General features: G+C 40.5%; 1 protein-coding gene across 3 annotated transcripts in view; it reads right to left on the reverse strand.

Annotated features, from left to right (window-relative positions):
• The window catches only part of LOC310659731 (guanine nucleotide-binding protein G(q) subunit alpha), a 92,243-nt gene that overhangs the window by 66,446 nt on the left and 3,956 nt on the right, over positions 1–21,841 (reverse strand). The window lies entirely within an intron of this gene.

Raw genomic sequence — 21,841 nt, forward strand, 5'->3', positions numbered from 1 at the left:
AGAGAGAAGATAGGATGCAGCAAAGAGGAGAGTAAGGAAAACATCACGGAAAATGGGCTGGGAAGTCAAAAATAGAAAATAAAATTTTTTTTAGAATGTATTGGAATTTTATGTGTAATTTTTTGGGGGAATTTAATAAAAGTATTTTTTAAAAAGGAGGTTTGCTGCAAATTTACTAACCAACTAAATTAAAGAGTTTCACACCTTTGAAGGATACCTCAGTGCTTCCGTCATAGTGTACAGAATGTTATTAAATACCCCCCTCTGCATTAAGAAACAAAATGTGAGGCCTTGCATTCCTAACACTAATAGTGAAAGCCATACAAATGAACACTTTGGACTCAAGCCACTAAACATGGAATAAAATCAGTCCCAACCAAAGATAGAGGCCAATGTAAGTTAATTTTGCATTAAATAGTGGAACTATTTATTGTTTTTTTGGGGGGGCACTTAAAACTGTCACATAAAACTGAACAGGATGCAGATGTTCTGGAGATTGGTTTGACATTCTCAGTCAGACCAGCTGAAGCCTGTTAAAATATATAACGGAGAAGCTCAAATCCACTTTGCTGGTGTGTATGAACTGGGAGGAATGTCATCAGAAAAAAATTCCAATAACAATGAAACGTTTTCCAATGCAAATTATCCTAATTCAACTATCCTTCCAACCAAATAAAATTAGCCTAATGCCCTATTTCCCCACAACCAAAAAAAGGAGGGGCTTAAATCACATAAAACAGTCCAATTCAAAATTTTATAGAAAACCTACTGCTTGTGGCCCACCAACATGTTTCAAAACAGTAAAACAGGAGCAAATGCTAAAACTTTCTTCCTTCAGTTAAAACACAACTAATGACTGCTGTGTGATCCTGAGCATGTAGTGCTAGATGAGACCAAGCTGCACTATTCTATGCAAGACTCCAGTAACTGACCAGTAGGGAAACTTAGCATCATGAAAGGCAAGAACAAGAATCTTTCCTATGAAGATTTAATATAATCCCCAGGCTCTGTGTAAAGTAACTTCAGGTAAGCACCAAATGTCATTCCTATTCCCTTGGGAAGGTTCAATTTAATACTTGGTGGGACACTGAAATTGCACAACATATCACTGTCACAGGTTCTTTCATAAGGCTCAGCTTACCTTCAGTAATAACTTTATTCCCCAAAGTGCCCCTTTTTCCACAATTCAGTTTCCATTTAGTTTGTATGATTTGAAGCAATTACTGAGGAACTACATCCACAGCAATGCAATTTTAGAAAAAACTTCAGCGTTGTTCTAACATTTAAGCTTTTTCTTGTTCTCAGGACCTGCTTCCCCTAGAAGGCCTCACATTTTCCCATCACCTCTCCAAGCTTGACAATACTATCTCTAATGTGATATTAAACTAATCCATTGAGTTACCTTGTTCAGGTGACCCAGGTTTACCTCTGACCCTTTGGGAGATATTCAACTAGCCATTTACTCAATCAACTCACTGAAATAAATTAACCTGAGTTACTAATGTTCATTAATTTCAACGGGTTTACTTTGAGTAAAAGTTAGTTGAATTCCACCCTATAGAAATCATAGATCCAAAATGTTACCATTAACATTCTACAGATTAATAAACAAACAAGATGCAGTTGTGTCTTGAGCTTTAGATACTGCAGAGCAAAAACTTCCCAGCAAACCTGTGTCAGGCAACATTTACACAAAGAATGTAAAACTTTTTATAGCTATGAAAAGACACAAAATGAGAGAAGGCCGCGTTTTTAATCTTTGCTATTCAAAACAAGAGCACACAGTTGAACACAGCTGGGATATTTGTCAGGACTTGACCCTCAAATGGTGAGCTGAGTAATAAGGATTAATCCTGGATGTTACTTACTTTATATTTATTTATTACGTTTATATCCTACCCTTCCTCCTAAAGAACCCAAGTTACACACACATATCCTGCCCCAAACATGTGGTCAGGAGAAAACTGAAGAGGCTACTTATACTACTGAAGGAAATCTCCTTCACCTACAGGTCAGAGTAACTCAAGCGATACTCCTGGACCTGATACAAACTTTTTGCCGATATGAACAACTGTAATACCTTGTTGTTGTTGGCTGGAGTGCCTTGGTCCTCAACACTGCAGGAGCTGCATCTGATAGCACTGCAAGGATGCTGCAATGTTGGTGAACAACCCAACTTGAAAGCTTCATACATTCTACGCTAGTGGTTCCAAATGAGGGGTCCGTGGACATCCGGGGGTCCACGGCCCCCTCCCTTGCCTCCCCCCAACTTAATTTTTGCTTTTTCATTGTAGTATCACAAATTTTATAGCTTGTTTTAGCGCTGCACGATTTTTCAGTATATTGGCCAAAATCAGTTTTGAAATCAGACCGCGATAACGATTTTTGACCCGGTAATACGCAGCAATATATCATTCCTCATGCAAGGGAGAGCAGGGCAGGCAATTTCAAGGCACCACCAATATTGCACAATGATCTTGGCCAATAACGCTGCTGATCTGAGCTGCCTTCCCTCATGCTAAAGCTGGATGCACATGTGCACCTGAGGCAAACCAAAGAAGGTATACAAGAGTACCAAACACATCTCAGATGCTTCTTTTTCTCCCAAAGATTCCAGGGGGCTAAAAACCTTTGATAGCATCAGTGTGGATACGTGCAGCATATCTTCATAGGTACTGATTCATGTATCCATCACTGCAGATAAGGTACAAAAATGATCTCAGTACACAGTCTCAGTACACAGGCTTATCCTAGATGCTTCTCCCATCAATATGCAATTCCAGACAGAGTCCTGGAGTCCTGGTAATATCAAACCTGAAAGGCTACACTAGCTGCTTCGTTGTTGTCTTTAAAAAACCTACTACATTAAAATACAGAGAGAACTTTCAAGTTATACAGATTACACCTTAGATGTTCAGAACAAAAGCATGAAATGCCTAATGTTAGGAATTGTTGCCATGTGAGCAAATATGTAGCTGGTAATGGGGTCCTCCTCTGCAATAATTTTTTAATTGTTATTGGGCATCCAATAACATCCTGATTTTAAAGGCTAGCTGGTACTACTACAAAGAGGACTTTAACAACAACAAAAAAGAACCCTGCCACTGCTTATTTGATTCAGGAAGAAACGCTAAAAGTTCAGAAAGAGTATACCGTATATATTTGTAATACAGCAGTATATACATAAGTGTATTACTAAATAATAAATGTTGGACTTGCTGCAAGCCAGAAAGCCGCTGGAAGATATTCTAGCTGCACATTTTTATTTTACAGGAACAATTATTTGGGGATGCAAAGCAACCCTTATCTTAATAAGCTCCCATTAACTATATATAATGGGATCATAAGAAACATAAGAGGACATAAGAAACAGGAAGTAGGGAAGTAAGCCGGAAGTAGTTGATTGCTGATTCATTCATTCATTTAAATATATATACAGAGAGAGAGAAGGGGAGAACAGATAGCTGACCATTCCACCCAGGGTGACCTCTGCTACAAAACAGATGTCTCTTACAGAGGAAATATTAGATTGGTGGTGGGTTGACTGGACATTTCGTAGCCCCATAAAAAGTGTTGAAGCCACATGCTACAAATTACATATGGTAATTTTCATTTTTTTTAAAGGAAGTATTTTATTGGGTGCTCATTTTCATCCACTGATAGGGGAAGTACAATAAAAACGCAACTGCACTTCTTTTCTTATTCAAATAATTCCTTTTCTTTCTTCTTCAAATCATCATCTTGATTCTCCAAACAGGAAAAAGAGATGGGAAGGAAGCTGTTTTCTTCAGTATTGACAAACATTGAAAACTGTGCACTGATTTATTCTGTTGTCTCTTGTTTACATTTCTGAAGATTACATTACATTACAATTCTGAATATGCCCTTCCAAGAACAAAATGTGCAAATAAACTGCTCTTTCATTCCACTTGATCACACCTGCTGCCTCTTTCTGCTCCTAGAATGCCAACTGCTGCTTTTTACTGGCTAAGAATGGCAAGGCAGATAAATACACTGAACATGCATGCTTACTGAGCAGGGAATGCAAGCGCAGAATCTAAAATAGCCACCTCTCGGCCTTGAAGCCTCCAGTCCCTGTGAGCAGCAGGTGAGTAACTAACCTAGCTGTCAGAGATCTCACACATTTCCACCCACTCTGTCCTGCTGTGGAAACAGAATGGTGGCAAACAGCAATAACAGAATGAAGAGTAAGAAAGGCTTGAGAATATCTTAGGACTTGTAGTGATACAAAGGGCTTAGGGGCAGTCTCATCTTAGAGCCTCTCTCTGGTTCATTTGTCTGCTCTCCCCGAGACCAGAGTGGTCCAGCACAGAGCAGCAGCACTTGGAGTGGCAGGAGCAGACCAGTAGCAGCACCAGATCAGACTCATCCTGATGATGACCAATTCCCAGTTTCTCAGCCCTGGTGCATCACTCTGGTGCTTCCTACTGTCTGTCTGCTCTTGACTGGCTTTCTGTTTTGCCATGGATTTTCCTGGATGGACTCTGGCTATAGTAAACCAAACCAAAGGACATTGGGTTGGGGCGGGTAGACGACTTAGCATTTGAGTGACGTTGGTCAATTAAATCACAGAGTCTTGGTATCCCCATTTGTAAAATGGACAGATGTTTTCAGGATGCTTAATTCCTTGATCTGTAATCTGTTCACTTTCTTGAATCATCTGTCCTGCATGCAAGTTATTTTCTGCTATGTGAGCTTGTAGCAAATTTCTAGTTTGGAACATGGTGTGATCTGTGATGGCTCGATTGTCATGTATAAGCAGCATTAGCTAATAACAGACAGGGGACTAGTAAGCATATGTAATAGCTGTGCAATTTTGATACAGAGCTTTTTTTTTAGAATGAATGGCTTTAATAAAGACTAAAAAGAAAACCTCAATTTGAAAAGCAAAAGGAAGAAGTCTAGTGAAAAATATTGCCTCCAGTGTTAAGTTTCAACCTGGGAACAAGCTTTGTGAGTACCACACTGAAGCCGCTGTTGCCCCTCTCTTTGTTGCATGAGCAATCAAATTGAAGCCCTCCAATTCAGAAGTCACAAACATGGCACCCATGGGCACAAATCTGCTTGCAGTGGTCTTCCCTGATGCTCACGGGGTCACCTGCCTGCCCTCAAAACTAGACTTGAAAATAGATTGTTCCTGTGTGTTATGCCCATGGCAGTTTCTCCAGTTTGCAAGTGTGTCCATGGGCCCCAAAAGTTTGCCAACCGCTGTTCAAATTAACCAAAATTCACCATTTTGTGTGAACAGGGAAACCATGGTTACCAGTTTCAGAACAGGCTAGGATATTTTTTTAAGCAGAATTTGGATGGCCATCTGTCCTGTATGCTTCAGCTGAGATCCCTGCGTTGCAGGGGGTTGGACTAGATTACCACTGGGGTACCTTCCAACTCTATGATTCTATTACAGTCATACTTTGGATCCCAAATGACTTGTGAGTCGAACGTTTTTCAGCTTCCGAGGTACAACTGTATTAAATAATGCTTTGAAGCTGGTGAAAATTCACAAAGGAGTTACAAGCCATATAATTAGGAAACATTTGTACAGAGCACGGGTTAAATATTGGAGACAAAAACACCACTTTGGCTTTCACCACTGGAAGCCACTGGTGAAGAACGAAACCATGATGGAAAATTGGGTAACTTATAGAAATTTGTTAAAAGAGGAAAGTGGAGAGTTTAAATTAAAAGAGTTTAAGGATTTATCAGGAATGTTAACAACATGGATACAATATCATCAGTTGAACAAAGTATTGAAAAAGGATATGAAATGGGGGTTTGGGTGACAAATATCTGAATTAGAGAAAGACCTGTTAGACTCTAATGTCTAAAATGTGTAAGATGTTATTGGAATGGGAGACAAAGGATGAACAAGTGAAATCTTCAATGATACATTGGGCAATAGATATTGGTCTTAATATAGAAATGGAGGCATGGGAACAATTGTGGAATATGGATATAAAATTTACAGCATGATATGGTATAAGAGAAAATTGTATGAAAATGTCATATAGATGGCATTTAACACTTAGCAGGCTGGCAAAAATGTATCAATTAAAATCAAGTGTTGGAAATGTAAGGAGAAAGAAGGTACTTTTTCCATATATGGTGGCCTTGCAATAAGGTTAAAGCTTACTGGGAAATGATATATACCGGTAATGAATTGAAAAAGATGTTTAAGATAACATTTGTAAAATAACAACAACCCAGAAGCTTTTCTTCTGAGGATAATGGGATCAGAGCTACCTAAGCAATATAGAAACTTGTTTATGTGTACAACTACAGCTGCAAGAATGATACCCATTTGTAAGAGCTTGGTTGTTTAGTCTAGCAGTGCCTAATCTTTGGAACTCCTTGCCTTTTGAGATCAAGCTGGCACCTTCACTATACTCTTTTTGGCATTTGCTAAATACATTCCTGGTTAGATAAGCCTACCCAGATGCTTAGAAAGTTGTGGTATTTTTTACCTGTTTTTGTATTTTAACTTTTGTATGTTTTAAAGTAAAGCTGTATTTTTTCCTTAAATTTGCTGTTTCGTTTTTTGGAAACCAATTTGAAGGGTTTTTTTTTACTATCAAGTGGTGCATTAATTTCATGAAATAAGTATGAATCTATTTGGGTAAATAACAGTCTCATTAAGGCAAGCAATTGATTTGATTTTTATATACTGTAAACAGAATATAACAGCATTGATCTTTGTGCCATAATAGTGGGACCAAATGGTCTCAGGACAATTTGCTAGCACCTGCACACTAGTCTCAATTGCTGGAAAATCCCCAGCAGCTTAAACCTAGCATGCTCATGCCAACTATAGTGTTTGTTTGAAAAGTAGCAAAGAAGTGAATAAAGACCACAGACGCTGCTTGACTGCCAAGTATCCACTTTGGAAGTCCACACATGGAGCCAAGACTGCCATTACGTATATGAATAAGCAGCAGAGGTTATTTGCCCAACTGCTTTACCAATATTCTAGCTAAATACTAGATGCCATAATTTATGGAGTTCAACCTCAAATGCAGTTTCTTTTCAAAGAAATGTCAGAGTACCAGGAAACATTCCAAGAATACAGTATGATGTGGCTGCTGTCAGTAGATCACTCCTTTAGGTTTGCCATTTTAAAATTATGAAGTCATATTGTAAGTATGTTAGAAAAAGAAAACTGTCCCAACAGATTAAAGCAGATTAAAAAGCTTCCATTGAATATGCAAAACAAGGTCTACATGAAGCCCAACCAAAAAGCCCAAAGAATATGCAAATTGCTCAGCACAATGACTCCACACATTAACACATAACACTTATTTTTCAAAACAACAATGGTGTTTATTTCTTTATCAGTTGCAAGTGGGATATCCACTATGCTCTATCTTGGATAATAGAGATCTAGCCTTCAGACTGCTTTTGTAACTTCAAGGATGGATTACTGCAGTGCATTAACCTGAAGACAATTCAAAGACTGCAGCTGGTGCAGAAAGAATGCTGCTGTTCCATGTTATACTGTTAGTGAAAGTATACTCAACCAGCACTAGAGAAACTGCACCGGCAATTCAAGGCCAAAGCAAGTGTTGAATTTTATTTTTAAAACACTTAAGGGCCTGCCTTCTGAGGAGATCACCTCTTCTTTTACAATCCACTCACTACTGCCAGTGAAGATTAGCAGATAATGAGGAGCAGGTCCTTTTCCACAACAACCTCAAGGCTGTGGAATGGGTTGCTGGAGGAGGCTTGCCAATGTACTTAGGAAGCTGTGCAGATCTTATCCAGGGAAACGTCTGGAGTCCGAGCTGCTAAGTAATCAAACAGTGCTTCTTGCTAACAGGCACCGGATTTTATTGCTACAGGCGGTAATAAAAATACACATGTTTATGACTGTTATGTATGCCATCTAGTCCAGCAGAGAAAGATGTGGTACCTGCAAAATAACTCTATATTTTATCATATATAAATACTTGGCTGGAATTATTTTTGAGGTATTATATTGAAATACTTTTCATTTACTTGGAAGCATGTGCTAGTGAAAAAATGGGGTTTATTTCCAAGTAGATATGCATAGAATTGGGTGTTAGATTCAGAGTATTATTTTTTTTGGTACTATTTCTAAACTGCTCTGTTGATTGATAGTGCAACCAGGAAGTGGCACCCAGTTCCACTGTTGATGCGTAATCCAGAACTTCGGTTCAGTAAAGGGACACGCAGCCCTTGAAACATGAGGAAGGAAACTTTTATTGCTTCATAAATATGAAAAAGGCAGTCTGACACCCTTTTTATTCCAGATAACACAGAAACAAGAAAATGAGCAACTACAGTTAGAAATCTGAGCTGTTAAAAGAGAACTTCTAATTCAAAATCACTGGGGGGGGGGGGGGACCTGCACTTTAAAAAAATCCAAAGGGTGTCAGAGTTAAAGTTGGGGGTAATTTTCAATTATAAGATATTCAAAATGAAGAGACAAATGTTAACATGTGCAGCAAATGTATTTGACAAAAAATAAAAGAATGTCTAACTATCAGGAGGATGCTTCAAAACTTAACAGAAGACTATTAAGAGCAAGGGTAGGCAAACTAAGGCCCGGGGGACGGATCCGGCCCAATCGCCTTTTAAATCCAGCCCGTGGATGGTCTGGAAATCAGTGTGCTTTTACATGAGTAGAATGTGTCCTTTTATTTAAAATGCATCTCTGGGTTATTTGTAGGGCACAGGAATTCATTCCCCCCCCAAAAAAACAAAATATAGTCCGCCCCCCCCCCACAAGGTCTGAGGGACAGTGGACCGGCCCCCTGCTGAAAAAGTTTGCTGACCCCTGATAAGAGAAACCACATAAAGTTCTTGAAATAAGTTGAGTACAGACATCTCTAGAGCACCAGACAAAATAAATAAATATATTGCATGTTGGACTGCTTTATGGTCCTGATCCAGTGAACTTGCTAAGATGGCTCACAGAAAACAAAAGATTCCACACAAGTATCAGCTTCAGACATTACAGTCAGTGCAGCCATCTCAATATTCAAATGTCTTGCACTTCCAGTCTGTAGCAAAAGGAACATGGACATGTAAGACTTGTAATAAACACATTAGTGTGAGAGCTTGTGCGTGTAGCGACATCAAAAGCCTCTCTAATGAGAAACAATCTGATCTATCATTTTTTCCTAAAACATTCCTGGACAATACTCTGGACAATATTCTTTGACATCCTAACATACTTAATATGGTACTGGGTGCAAATTTGTGTCACTTGTTTCTTCAGGGCTGAAGGACTATTTTAAATTGAAAGACAATGACATCCTTTTTTCTTTTCTTCTACAAGCCAGGGACTTGGAATTTTTCCAAGGTTGCTTTTCGCACTCTCCCCGGTGCCAGTTCCTGGCAAATTGTATACAAGGTGACTAAGATTAGGAAAGCATCCATGGGATTACATTGAATGAAGTCAAGGCCAGCCCACCCATGAGGTGAGGTGAGTGCCTTTGCAACCAGTGGAAACATGACACTGGTATCAACACCAATTTTCAACAAGATCTTGAGAGATCTGAGAGTACAAGAGATCTTGCAAGATTTTGGTAAAATCTCACTAGAAATCAGCGCCAATCAGTGTTAGAAACCCAGATATATAAGTTAGGCCCCAAACGGCTCCTTAAACCAAGGTTAAGGTAAAGGTACCCCTGCCTGTACGGGCCAGTCGTGTCCAACTCTAGGGTGGTGCGCCCATCTCACTTAAGAGGCCGGGGGCCAGCGCTGCCCAGAGACACTTCTGGGTCACGTGGCCAGCGTGACGAAGCTGCATCTGGCGAGCCAGCGCAGCACACGGAAACGCCGTTTACCTTCCCGCTATAAAGCGGTACCTATTTATCTACTTGCACTTAGGGGTGCTTTCAAACTGCTAGGTGGGCAGGAGCTGGAACCGAAAGACAGGAGCTCACCCCGCCGCGGGGATTCGAACCGCCAACCATATGATCAGCAAGTCCTAGGCACTGAGGTTTTACCGACAGCGCCACCTGCGTCCCCAAACCAAGGTTAAAGCTGCCAAAACAGAGTGTCTAGTTGCCATTTTGGGGTAAGAGGGCCCTAAAGTCTTATTTTTCAAATGGTGGGCTGACTGTGAATGATTATCAGTTAAAAATCAGGCTAGTTGAGATGACACAGCTGTTGACCACTTTTTTGATGACCCAAAGAGGCAAGTCTGTAAATATACTCTTAACTATTTTGAACTATATCCCTCCTAATCTTAGAGCTGGTGCTTACAAATATACTGTTTGTGGTATTGTATTTTACTCCTTCTGTGTCCATGGCAACTGTCAACTTGTGGTGACTCATTTGCTACGAACAAAAGCTGAAACTTTGCAGGCTATCTCTCAGTCCGCAGAAGCTTGTGTCAGAGTACATTTCAGTTTCTACTTGCAGAATGTAAGATAGATAACTTGCTCAGCAGGAACACACAACCAAAATGGGTTTTCAAGGGAAGGGAGGGGAGCAGCTGCCACAACTGCATATTACACAGAGTGACACTTGATTTTTTTAAACAAAATCAGAGTGCTTAAGAGCCTGTTAAAGTAACCTTCTGAATCTACCTGTTAAGTTTCTAATGTGACTTTTATGTACAACTGATCTACGTATCTATACAGTCCCTTCTGTGACTGTCCTGCTTCAGAACAATGCAGGTGTCACAAACCTGAGTCTCCTGCACATCATTTTTTTCCTGAAACTGGCCTGTGGTAATAGTACTTCTTGTCTCAACCACTTGGTTGTGTGATGGTTTCCCCAAATCAATGGCTTATATCCGGGGCTTTTTTCTGCTGGAACTCACCAGAACTCAGTTCGGGTACCTCTCAAGTGGGCACTATTGCAATTATAAGAAGTGTTCATGGTGAGTTCTGGCACCTCTTTTTCTAGACAAATAGCACTGCTTGTTTTCAAACTAGCACTAAGTCTCATGTTCCCTTAGCACAATGATAGATGCTTGGTGCAAGGGAACTTCAATCCCTTTCCCGCCCTCACACTCCCCCAGCAATCTGTTCCAGGGGCTCTCCCAACCCTCCAGAGCAGGCTTGGGGATTTTGCAATAGGTCGAGGGGCAAGTTCCAGTACACAAGCATTGCCTTGTGCTAATGGAACAAGGGCATTTGGTACCACTAAATGCAATCCCTCTACCACTAAGTTAACACTGATCTCACACGGAACACACACAACACCTACAGCAAAGGGGCAGAACACAGCTACATCCCATGTTAACATTGTGCTGCTGCATGTCAAACTTGTCAGGGACTAATTTTAGCAAAATTATATTTCTGCTTTATAAGCCTGGCATTCGATAATACAATACAGATGTTAGCCATTTTATTGTTATGCTTCTATATTTTGTTTTGTTTGTACAAAGTATACTGGCCATTGACCATAATAAAGAGATTGATGTAATCCTCTTCATATTTACTCAGAAGTTGCACAGTGTGCATATGATTACAACCTTAATATAAAAAATCCAAATACGGAAATTGGATCAGAACAGATGAACTACTTTACTTGCTGGAAAATTATTCTTCTTAACCCCTACCTAGTTTTGCAAGGCTGCTTCAACATTCATCCTCCCTCAATTTCCTAGTCACAAGAACCCAAATGAATATGGATAGATACTGCAGCTTTTATGTCCCATGATCTCATACACAAGATCAATCACTGTTTGTGATTTCTTGACTCAAAAAAAAATTACCACACTGGATTTCAGTGGAAGGGGAAACCACTGCTACACAGGAATTTGAGCTCTCTGCTTTTGAAGTCTGCAAAATTGAACTTCCATGATTGTTAGCCAAATAAATTACTATGGGCGCCACATTAAAAAGTTACGCTGCCTCATTAGATGTTCAAAACCACTGAAAAATCTTATTGTATCCGAGATGCATAAATTTAGGCTGGGTTGAGTAGCCAGTCATTCTTTCCAGTATCCTGTGGGGCTGTCTGCGCTCTATACCTTTACAGAACATTATTTCCCTCAAAGCTCACAGAGTTACAATTCCAAGCATCTCTTAAAAAACTATAGTGCCCAGAATTCTTTGAGGAAAAGGAGGTGTCTCGAATGTGCTCTAAAGCAATAGTGTATACAGCATCTCAGCTTTCTTGCTTCTTATTGAACAGAAGCAAAGTCCATTTCTGTAGTATGTACTGCCAAGTGAGGGAATTATTCAAGGCCAGGGAGTAGTGGAAAGCACTTCTCTGAACCAAGATATTGATTCCGCATTTCTGTACAATGCACATATTGGCGCCATTTTGAAAGAGGCACTCTTTGGCTTCTTGTGTTGCTAGCAGTTTTTTGTTTTTTTTTAAAGATTACTCCTGTAGCTGAGTACACAGAAGGTTTTCAATGGTTGTCACGAATGCTAAATTTCTGGCCAACACTAACAGTCATTATTTGTGGACTCCTGACTAACAGAACTATTTCTAGTTAATAGAGATGATAAACAGAGGTTGAATGCAAATCAACAAGTCAAGCAAACCAAACAAATAAAAATACATGAATGAAAACCTGAAAGGCAGAAACCAAAGCCCAATAATTTATTTATAAAACTTGAGTCACTGTATCTACCCCTAAATGGGAAAAGTAACATACAACACAACACAATATATTAACTTCAAAGGAGAGGTTAAAGAAATATATTTCAAAGTTTCCCCATTTGTTCCCACATATCGCAAAGACACTGCAAAAGCCAAACATTACCGCAGATCTCTCTAAAACAAAAACACAATATTTTCCCCATCATGTGGAACCTCTAAAAGATCTTTACCAAAATAATTTGTTTTCTGACTCAGCTGTAATGAAATCCACTAGATTTCCAATTACAACAAAACAATTATCTGAATAATGCCAGGTTCTTGAATATTCCATTATCAGCACCGCCAGAAGATCTCCATTTCCACTACTTGACTTTATCATCTCCGCATTAGCACCACTTCCAGTTCTCATGAAACAATTCCACTGAAAACAGCTTTTCATTTTTCAACAAACAAACCTAAATCTTAGGCTGCACATGGAAGTCTCTGCCAAAGGGAAATGTGGTTGAGTTAAAAGGAGTTGCGCATTTTGTGCATTTTCAACCCCCACCCCAAGCTTGAGAGGTTAGAACAAAAACAAATCAAGGTATTATGGCATCCTTCCAACTTTTTGTGCTCAAATTCATTTTGGCCTTGTAAGTCAGTAGTCACCCTAAGGAAACCTTTTGTTTGACTTCCTGGCTGACACCCATTTACCCAGAAATGTGGGAATAGCTTGAAGTGTTCTATTCTTCTATTCTCACAGAATAAAAAAGAAAATTGTTGCTGAGATTGCAAACTGGAGGCCTTCAGAGGTTCCCTATCCCCATGACAGAAATACCAACAGATGGGGGAAAAGAGGAAAGAGCATTTCCTAAGTCACATGCGTATTTCTCACCCAATGTGCAGGCTATAGTCAGATAACCCCCGCCCCAGTCTGCCCCCTTTGCTGATTAGGTAAAATATACACACTATTTCTTTATGCAATACCACAGTAAAATAGCTTGCTTCACACTAAGCTACTGGCAAGCAGCTCAGACATACTGCAAAGCATGAGATGATGACCCATACCCTACTAATGTACCCTATAGAGCATTCTGATGCTGTACTATATTTATGTGAAATTGAACATTGTTGAGTGCACAGAAAAATGCCTGCCTTTTTACAATGCAACTTAAAACAGACATTGAAGTACAGAATATCAGTGAAACAGCATTCAAGTAAAATCATCAAAGGGTACAAGCGTCAAAACCATTCAAACTGAAGCTTCATTTCTGTTCAAACTAACTAAAGATGTAGGGGTTAACTGAGGAGGGGGTGAGCGATGTACTCCTTGGAGGAAAAGGTGGTATAGAAGTGCAATAATTGAGCTCTTCTGCTTTCCTGCTTAAGAAAGCTAGAGGGGGCACCCATGTGGAGATGTCAGTCACCAACCCGGCACCCAGAGATCTCCACATGGTTGCAACTGGACCAGTCACAAAACACACCTGGCACCTGTAATTTCTAGCATGACTTATATATATGAGTTTCTAACACTATGCACTATGCTTATAGACAACAATGCATATACACAAATCTGAACTGTTTCATTTTTCATGTCCCAATGAAATATGAAGCGTAGGAAAGATAAGGGCAGGTAGTAAAGGCAAGTATGTGGTAGTGCACTGCAGAAATAGCCTTTCTCCTGTGCAACTGTAAGTGCTAGGAGTGCTGTCCTTTTGTACCCTACCAAGAGATGAGGTTTCATTTCTGCCACTTTTCAGGCAGACCTCAGAAAGCAGTTTGTTCCCTAGCTCCCTCCATAGCTACGAGGTCTAGAAAATTCTCACCGAGATGAAAACCTGGCCATACTGAATCGTGTACCAGGTTAAATTCCACCAAGGGAGACAGGAGAGAGCATAAGAGCCTGTAGATCAAGCCACTGGCCTATATAGTGCAGCATCCTGTTCTCACAGTGGCCAACCAGAGGCCCATGGGAAGTCCTCAAGAAGATCCCAAGAACCATGAACTCACTCACGTTCTCTTATAATGGCAATGGTGGCCACCTGAGAGGGGCCGGAAAAGAGTTCCTGTGAGCTCCAGCTGGGAAAAAGCCCTGCATATTCCAAAAGGTGTTTTTAAGGGGCCAAAGAATTGCCTCTTTAAAAAGGAAGATGGGTGTAAGATGGAACCAGATAGAGGGCCTTCTCGGCGGTAGCACCCTCCCTGTGGAATGCCCTCCTGTCAAATATCAAGGAGATAAAGAATGACACAACTTTTAGAAGACATCTGAAGGCAGCCCTGTATCGGGAAGTGTTTAACATTTGGTGTTTTCTTATGTTTTTATATTCTGCTGGAAGCCACCCAGAATGGCTGCGGCAACCCAGTCAGATGGACAGGGTACAAATAAATTGTTGTTGTTGCTGCTGCTGCTGCTGCTGTCGTTGTCATCGTCATCATCAATCTGTCAGAGTCCACTCATGTTTTACCACTGTGATTAGCACACAGAAGTAATATACTATTTTCAATGCATGTTGTCATATTTTACTACATCAATCAGCAATTTAGTCACACTCATTTTATTACTCTCACCACTATTATTATTTACATGTGTATGCTCAAGCACATGCTGCAAAAAACATGGGAATTTAGTCTCAAATGCAGAGGAACCATGAAGGTATGTGTGTATTTATTTATTACGTTTATATCCCAACCTTCCTCCCAAAGGAGCCCAGACAGACAGTGAGCAGCTATCCCATAAAACGGTTTACTAAACCTGCAAAGACTAACCTCCAAACTACTGACTTTTCCAAATATTAAGCATGTAATTGCCTGAAAACCTAAGGTTTATGTGATTTAAATTTAATGTTCAGTGGATATTTGCCATTCACTTTTTTTCACGATGAAAGCACCTTAATGTAATACTTAAATAGCTCCTGCCTTTAATAGGAAATTATAAATGCTATGTTTATAGCAAGAATACCAAGGTGATAGAGCATAGAATATATATATAAAAAAATATTTGTTATGTTAAAAGTATTTGTTTAAAGTGTACTCTTTTTCAAAATAAAACTGAGCAGCATGATAAAATTCTTATTAAAATGAAATAAATCTCAGTGGAAAATATTAGGTGATGCTTGCTCACCACCATGGCATTGAAGTATATAGTTTCTGCCGCTTTTTTATGTCTGTTTGTTCTTTTAAATCAGAACTCTGTTAGTCTGAATATAACAGGGATTTCTCTCTCTCTGGTTCAGAGTCCTAAAGCCTAATATAGTCAGGAGTGAAGTATGGCCCTGAAGGCAGATTCTGAGCTAGAAACAAAATCTTATTTGTATCTTGGGAATCTCTGGTTGTTTTAAGTGACAGTAGCTTTCTAACGTTTATTTCAGAAAAAAAGAGTATCTGTATACAAATTTTCCAACACAAACACCCCACAGACACCATTTTAAGACACTTAGTGAGGCCTGACACACATATTGCTTGAAAGTTCAGAGCTCACAGAAATTTCATGATCACAGAAAAATTGCACCATGGCCAATGCCCCTTCTCCAACAAACAGCAAGTTCCCCCCAATTCATAAATTTCCATCATAGGAGGAGAACATGCTGCTTCATGTTCTGTTCACATTCCCTAATGTGCCTTTTAACTTCACAACAATTCCTTCACCACAACTTTTAATGTGAAGAGTTCCTATTTTCTTTCGTCTGGTGATGAGGTCAAGAAGGATGGATGGATTAATACTGTTGTGATAACATTCCTTTCATTCATTCATATGAGCCATGCCCTGCAGTGTTCAAATTAGCCAGGCGCCATGAGAATTTTGCACCTGGCTGGTGACCATTTGCAACCAAGTGAAGGTGGCTGGGTGCCAGGATGGCTCCTGACATTTCTACCATCTGGAGGTGCAGGCCTGGGGATCACTGGATCTGGACTCTCTTCACACACTAGCAACACATCCCACAAAATTCTATCAGTTATAATTTATCTGCACAATTGGAATGAATGTCAGGAACCAAAATGCTTTTTCTGTGCAGCCTGAGCAACAGGACTCCCCATTCTGTTTTGGCAGCTGGAACCTTCGTTTAAGGAGCCATTTGGGGCCTAGCTTATATATCTGGGTTTCTAGCACTGCATGTCTGTTCCCAACAGTCAGCAAGAAGGGAAAGTTGTGAGGAAAAGAGATGAGAGCACTACTGCCATTATATCTCCACAACTGAATACCCTAACATTGTGTAGCAGTTGTGAGATCCTTCATGGGTAGTATCTCACAACTGCTACACAATGTTAGGGTATTCAGTTGTGGAGATATAATGGCAGTTTTTTGTGCAGAAACCAGAAATGAAAGAAGTTATTTCCAAATCTATTATATTCCCACATATAAACTGCTATACAATTTAGCAGCTCCCAGTTAGTCACCCCAAATGATTTTACACTTCTAAAGTGTGCCACTATTTTCTGTATACAGTGGTACGTTAGGTTATGAACTTAATCCGTTCCGGAGGTCCATTTGTAACCGGAAACCGCTTCTAACATGAGGCGCGCTTCCGCTAATGGCGCCTCCCGCTGCTGCCGCACCACCGGAGCGCGACTTCCTCTCGCATCCCGGGGGAAAGTTCGCAACAAGGGGGCATCTACTTCCGGGTTAGCGGAGCGCGTAACCCAAAGAATTCGTAAGGGGGACAGTTCACAACATGAGATACCACTGTATAAAGCAATGCAATGATTAGGGCCAGAAAGATGTGGCTTATGTGAAAAGTGCTAATCTACTAATCAACTGTGCCTTGGCATTTACCACATACATTCATATCTTAGGCAAATTCTGAAGAGTGACCCAGTTCAGGTCATACCTGACATGGTGATCCAGCTGTCAAATGAGTTTTTCACCCAGAGGCAAAATGTCTAAACTACCCAACGTATCTAACAAGAACAACTTCTACCCAAGCACCATGAAACCTATGTGCAATTCTTATGTATATCCACGTGGATTGCATGTAAATTCTTTGCATACTGTGCTTCCCAACTTGTATCTCTGGCTACCAAAAGCTCAGCTGCACCTATCCAAATCATAAAATGAAAATGTAAACCAAACAGCAGTTTGGCTGAAATGCTGTAGAATTGAAACTGCCAAGTTATGACACTTACCATAATTATTGTCCAGTTTTTCTAACTTTTTCCCTCTTAAACTAAGTTTTACTTAGAGCAGACCTATTGCAATTGTTGGGCCTAATTTATGGCCGTGTTCATTAATTTCAGTGGGTCTATACTCTGAGTAAAACTTAACTGAATGCCACCCTATGCAACTACAGTAGTGCCTCGCAAGACGAAAAGAATCCGTTCCGCGAGTCTCTTCGTCTTGCGGTTTTTTTCGTCTTGCGAAGCAAGCCCATTAGCAGATTAGCGCTATTAGCGCTATTAGCGGCTATTAAAGGCTTAAGGGATTAGCGGATTAGCTGCTAAAAGGCTATTAGCAGCTATTAAAGGCTTAAGGGATTAGCGGATTAGCTGCTAAAAGGCTATTAGCGGCTTAGATCAGCTGATAAGCGGCTTAGATCAGCTGTTCAGTGGCTTAGCGAACAGCTGTTAAGCGGCTTAGGGGCTTGGGAAAAAGGCTGGGAGGGGGAAAAAAACCCCAGGAATCGCAAGACATTTTCGTCTTGCGAAGCAAGCCCATAGCAAATTCGTCCTGCGAAGCACCTCCAAAACGGAAAACCCTTTTGTCTAGCGGGTTTTCCGTCTTGCGAGGCATTCGTCTTGCGGGGAACCACTGTATAACTGCTGGTTTAAAAAGACAAATTCCACACATACTATAGGAACAGGCAAGAAATCTAGTTTCTACATAGAAGAGAATATATATCCTTCAGTTGGATAAATATCCGAAGAGAAATAGAAATTAGGACTAAGTGGCCAAGACCTTCCTATTTCACGACCACAATCATTTACGAAGTATTTTGTACCTGAGAGGAGCTGCACTGGATCAGACCAAAGCTCCCTGTGGTCCAGCATCCTGTTTCCCACAGTGACCAGATGCCTAAGGGAAGCTTACAAGCAAAGCACAAAGGCAATTGGTGGAAATACAGCTAATTTGACATAGTATGGTGCTATTAAATTCAAAGAGGCCAATCAAAAGTTTCTAGCTCAAACGGTGATAAAGGAAATTAGTGTATCCCAATGATACTGGTGTTTTCAGCTGAAGAATTCTGTTCTGCAAATTCTCAGTAATGGAACTATGACCCCCTACTCGTATTTCAATCTAACGTTTATCATGGGGAGGGGGGAACCCTGCTAAGAATGTTATTGTTCAAAATTTACCAGCTATTAACAACTCCGGAAGACACAGAAGGCAATTTGTTTAAGGAAATATGGGAGTAAATGTAGACAATAACAATTACAGAATTGTGTTTGACCATCAGTAGGCACTAAAAGGCTCTGAATATCTTCCTTTTAGATCAGGTAAGAGAGAATCATTACAAGATGATGTTTCAGTACATTCTAGCACTTGACAGAAGCATTACACGTTGGAAATATACACATATTAAGGCTGACGTTTTGTTGGAATTCTCTTCTCTTCTAGTTACTGATTTGACTTACCGTATTTTTTGCTCTATAAGACTCACTTTTTCTCTCCTAAAAAGTAAGGGGAAATGTGTGTGCATCTTATGGAGCTAATGCAGGCTGCACAGCTATCCCAGAAGCCAGAACAGCAAGAGGGATTGCTGCTTTCACTGCGCAGTGATCCCTCTTGCTGTTCTGGCTTCTGGGATTCAGGATATTTTTTTTCTTGTTTTCCTCCTCCAATAACTAGGTGCGTCTTGTAGTCTGGTGCGTCTTATAGAGCGAAAAATACGTTAGTTACAGTCATACCTCGGGTTGAAGTAGCTTCGGGATGAATATTTTTGGGTTGCGCTCTGCGGTGACCCAGAAGTAGCGGAGCACATTACTTCCGGGTTTTGCCGCTCACGCATGCGCAGACACTCAAAATGACGTCATGCGCAGAAGCGGCAAAACACGACCTGCACAGTCGCGTCTTATGTTTACTTCAGGATGCGAACGGGGCTCCGGAACGGATCCTGTTTGTATCCAGAGGTACCACTGTATTTGGATAAAATAATTTAGACGGTTTACCACAAATTAACTTTGAACCCAATAACAGCAGCATATACCATATTTTTCCGTGTATTAGACAAGGTTTTTTTACTCAAAAATCGTGTCAAAAAACTGGGGTTGTCCAATACACAGATAGCAACTTCCCCCAATGCTGCTGTGTGTGGGAAATGATCTAGGGAGTTTTCCTTCCCACAGCTACGTGAGGGGAGAAGCTCAACTTTGGGCCACCTCCCCTCATTTTCTTAAAATTGAGTTCCCAAAGATAGGGGGTTCTTATACATGGGGGGGTGTCATAAAGACGGAAAAATACAGTAAATTAGCTACCAAGAAATGGTGGGATACACTGGCCCTTTGTAAAGAGAATAGCTGGTTCTGCTTGAATTAGAGGACCACATTCCCTTCTATTCTGTGATAACCCCTTAGTTATTATTTTTGAATGGTTATGCCATTATTTGCCTAGAATTTGGGTGGGGGTGGGGCTGAGGTTTATGCATCATTAGGAGGTCTCTTAACCTTTTCCCTATAATTTGAGAAGATACGGAGACTGGAAGAAAAATTTTTAAATGACAGTATCTGAGAGACTATGAGAAACTGATCCCTTTTATTATTTTCATGAAGGCAAATTACAATTTGAATATAACATGCACAAGACTTGCTATTCAATATGAAAAACTGTACAACATTTAATATTTGCAGAATGATAATCCAGAGAGAGAGAAATGTCATTGCAGTGAAAATTGAGCCTGTCAACATCTAATGTTAGTCATTTGATGCTTAAAAGAAAGAGATCAGTTTTGTGATTTTTCCTTGCCTAGCCATCAGAAAGCAATTTTTACTTCTTGCAAATCACCAAGCAAATGGCTATTATGTAGGATTTGCAACCTTATAACAACAAACTCAGATTGTTTGCAATACATACACCAGACATAGGATATTGTTGGTCTTCCATCCAGGCACTTGCATCCATACTAGCTTCACCACCAGGTGCTCCCAGACCATTGTTCTGAGGTGCCTGATCTCCACGACATAATTCCTTAAACATCCAATCACTTTTTGAAATATGAAGTCCTTCATTTCAAATCATCTTTCCATAATGTATTGCAAAATCTGCCTCTTATAGATTACTGAAACACATTATATGTGGGGCTGCCTCTGCAGACAGTTTGGAAACTTCAGCTGGTACAGAATTCAGTGGTCAAGTTGCTTACTGGGACAAGACACTTTGAGCATATAATGCCTATTCTGGCCCAATTGCACTGGCTGCCAATTACTTTCCGGTTTTGATTTATAAAGCCTTAAACGACTCAGGACCACAATACTTCAAGGACCACCTCTACCCACATGAACCAACCCCAAACCTATCATCATCATCTGCCAGGGACTAATAGGGCTCTGAAGTGTGTGTGGAGGAAACAAGGAGCTGGGAGAGTGACTCAGAAGAGAGCAATTTATGGGGTTTGGTGTCACCTGCAAAGCCAGGGCAGGAGTAGGAGGAAGGATCAGGGCAGTCCGCGATGGAGGGTGGCACAAGGGTGTAGCCAAGGAGCAGCAGGGAGGGGCAACTACCCCTCCCAATCAACAAAAATAAATAAAAATACATAGCAAACTGAGGTTCTGCCCCCCCCAAACAAAAATCCTGGCTGTGCCCATGGGGCGGCATACAGGATGTGGCGGAGGAGAAAGAGTGTGCTATGTGCCAGCCAGATGGTGGAGATGTCAGCCGCCATCCTGGCACCCAGGCATCTTCACTTGAACGCAAGGAGCTGATAGTCAGGTGCAAAACACACCTACTAAGTTCCAGCACTGCTCCTTTGCGAAAGGAGGACAGCAACACAAGAATGGGCCTTTTCCGCAGTGGCTCCTCACTTCTGGAATGCTGTCCCCAGGGAGGCTTTCCTGACACCTCTGTTACATACCTTGAGGTGCCAGGCAAAAGGATTCCTCTTGTCCCAGGACATCTATGGCGTTTTAAACTGTGAAAGGGGTGGTGGAGTGTGGCTATTGTTTATTACTATGGCAAGAATTGTTTATGTTTTAGATTGTAAACTGCCCTGTGATCCTCAGATGAAGGGAAGCATAGAAATTTAATAAATAAACCGTAACAGAAAATATTAGAAGCATTTAAAGATATACCACTGATATAGATATGTTTTTAAAAAGATGGAACTGGCAATAAAACAGCTTTACAAGCCAAAGGATTCTGACGAAATGCAGTAAGCAAAAAGAC

Source organism: Podarcis tiliguerta (genome assembly GCF_965153285.1).
Source record: "Podarcis tiliguerta genome assembly, chromosome: 11".
Lineage (NCBI taxonomy): Eukaryota > Metazoa > Chordata > Lepidosauria > Squamata > Lacertidae > Podarcis > Podarcis tiliguerta.